Source organism: Struthio camelus, chromosome 1 (genome assembly GCF_040807025.1).
Source record: "Struthio camelus isolate bStrCam1 chromosome 1, bStrCam1.hap1, whole genome shotgun sequence".
In the NCBI taxonomy this organism is placed as follows: domain Eukaryota; kingdom Metazoa; phylum Chordata; class Aves; order Struthioniformes; family Struthionidae; genus Struthio; species Struthio camelus.
Window position 1 is genome coordinate 71617288 of NC_090942.1, and position 3125 is coordinate 71620412.

General features: G+C 38.2%; 1 non-coding gene across 1 annotated transcript; it reads left to right on the plus strand.

The window, feature by feature from the left end:
- Window positions 1–322: 322 nt before the first annotated feature.
- Window positions 323–421, plus strand: LOC138065865 (U6 spliceosomal RNA). The gene has a single exon (XR_011138911.1). It is a non-coding gene; the product is annotated as a U6 spliceosomal RNA (small nuclear RNA).
- The last annotated feature ends 2704 nt before the right edge of the window (window positions 422–3125 follow it).

A 3125-nucleotide genomic window follows, 5' to 3' on the forward strand; every position in this document is an offset into this window, starting at 1 on the left:
AGATACTTTTTGTTTGGGAGTCTCAGACAACAATATCTACATTTAGATAGCACCTTTAGAACCAACTGCTACATTTGTCTCTAAGGTTTTTTTTTACAGCGATGACCATAATGATCACTGAAATGCAGAAAATATGTGTTTATTTCTCAAATGTTTAGTCGATTGTATGGTGTGGTTAACCTATATGCTAAATCTTTTTGTGTATAGTGGTGACTTCATCCCCTGTATTTGTCATGGCCTAAATAAGACACAACATCTGGGGCCTGTTAGCCCATGGTACAGGGGGATGCAGAGCACGTAAGGTAATTGCTTTGGCTTTAATGCGTTTTAGCAGCACATATGCTAAACTAGGAACAATATAGAGATTAGCATGGCTCTGTGCAAGGAAGAGACACAAATCTGTGAAGTGCTCCACATCTTGGCCTCTGGCCACACCACCCTGAACTGGATTTGTTCACACTGGAGCTTGTCTGGTCTTGGAAGCTAAGCAGGGTCAGGCAGGACCAGTTAGTACTAAGTTGGGAAAACTTTTGGAAATTCTGGGTGTTGTGAGCTTCCAGCTCAACATAAACAAAAAATTTTCACCCAAAAGACAGTTAAATATTGGAATTGGCTGCCCAGAGAAGTTGTGGAGTCTCTGTCCTTGCAAGCTTTCAAAACCTGACCGAACAAAGCTGTGGGTGACCAGGCCTGCATTCAGGGCTGACCCTACTTTTAGCAGAATGCTGAGCTGGATGACCTGCTGAGGATGTGTCCAACCTCAATTATTCTATGATTCTGTATTTTAAGGTTTAATTTTATGTATTTCAGTGCATTTATGTATTTTTTTGTTGATAATGTTACACGGTTACAGGAGTTAAGACAATAATGGTAATATTCTACAACTGTGATAACTCTGTCATAAAAAGAGGTCTCACTGCCTGACATGAGTAGAAAAACTCTTTTCATAGGTTTCTAAAGATAGCATTAATTGCCATAAGACTTAATTTTATTTATGCAGAGAAAAATTTCCACCAATTGCTCATGATGGGCTGTAAGATACTCACGATCCTATAAATGAATGATAAAGGTAAGATGATAAAAATAATTGCAGCATAGCTTCTTAGAATAAAAGTCTTGGTATTTTTGTTTTGTTTTTAGCTCAGAAATATGAAAGACCAAAATCAGGAGGACATTTGTGACGGAAGCAGGTATGCCACAGCATCCTCTGTTCATAGAAGTTACGTGATCCGAGAACCAAATAAAAGCTTTGTTTACCAACATTCACTCACAGCTAAAATGTTCAGCCTAATAATGTTCTTTACACAACAGACTAGCTCTTCTTTCAGTTGGGAAACCAATTACAGTATAGGTTGAAAAGGACATGTTTTTCTTCTTGACTGCTGTTCCCTCGAAATAGGTAAATATCCATGTGCATCTGAAGTTTTCCATTTCTCCACTGTTCAAAAAGGACCGATTCATTGTCCTCTTGATTATTCTGAAGACAAAGATGATAACATTAAAGTGTTTGAACATGTGAGAAGTCAGATGTTTTCCTAATATTAGAATAATATGTTTTTGTATATTATATTAAGTGATGACTGTTGCAGTTTTGAACTTTTTAGAGATTATGAACAAAGGGATGATGGTGAGGCACTTTCAATGATGAATATTACATGCATTTTGTTAAGAATATTTTTAAGACTACTTCAAACTTCAGCATGTATGTTTTTTTAAGGTGCGTTTATTGAAAGCTAAATTAAAGAAAAAGAGAATTGCTGATAAATTTATGACTATAATCTTTCTCTAAAAGTACATCACGGCAAAGTGGAAAAAATGGAAAACAATTTTATTCATTATATAAAATAAGCCTCCAGTACTTCTTGTTTGAACATCCGCTAAACAAAATCAACTTCAGTCCCACAAATGAATCAATGTGTTATTTTTTCCTCTAGAAAAAATCTTGACTTTTTAAAGAAATTTTTGAAGTTACTGAAAGGTTACTGCTTAGCCAAAGGCTATATATGGATTATCTGAGGAATTCTGTTTTCCAAAGGGACAATAACAGTTATGTGCATGCTTCAGGAGTCTTGTAGTAAGACTTTGGTAGTGTCCTTTCTTCACTCTTTTCAAATGTATCTTATGCAGATTTCTACCTTAAAAATATAAAAATATGTTCCTTAAAAATGTATTTTTAAGCATAAAAATTTTTCTTGTATCAGGTTTGGACAGATTGCAGAAATGTACGGGAAAATTGGTTCGGAGGCCAAGTGTCAAAGGTATTTTGGGTGGTACCTGTAGTCTCATGACTTCATAATTCCCTAGATTTTGAACTTTTCTTTAGTTCATATTGGTGAGCACGTGCTCGTAATATTATCCTCACTACAGGACTCCTTGCCGAGGAGCTCTTGCATGCAGCTTTTTCCCTGCCCGAGTTACTGGTCTCATGAAGACAGAGGTGCTGGGGGAAGCAGCTGGTGCTGCTCCCTCCCCCCGGCCCTCATGCCATGCAGAAGAGGGGCAAGGATAAACATAGGGTCCCGTGCCGTCCCCTCAGCCCCGCCAGGCCGGCGAGGCGTGCGGGTGCAGGCAGGCTGTGAAGACGGAGGCTGAGTTTTGACCTTGATTTAACTATTCTGCAACTGCACCACTCCTTAGCTGGGGCTGGTTGTTAGAGCTCACTTTCGTCCGAACTATGAATTGTAGTCCTGGAGCGGTGCTTTTTGGCAGTGGGCATGTTTCACTGATTACTTACGGCATTAATTAGTGTTAATGGCTTCGGGATCATTTTGTTGAGAGGAATGTGCTAGTCAGGTGGATTATCTGCCACAATGGCATAGTCCTCAAGGGCGAGGCACGATGAGAAAGGTCGGGTTCCTATGGGAAAATTATGGTTTGCATCATATAATTAAGTAGTGTATCACTGAGTATACACCCAATGAAGGTGAATTAGGAAGGCTCAAACAGATTAATTCTAATATTCCCTATTGTTTGAGTCCTTCCTTTTTGCATTTTTGTGTGTGTAATATACTTATAGAGCATGCAAAATACGTATTTCATCTGAATCTGTACAGAAAAGACTGTAAAAATACAATACCCTCTAAATAGAGAAAAAAATTTAAATCAACCTGAAAACTGCAGCTGGT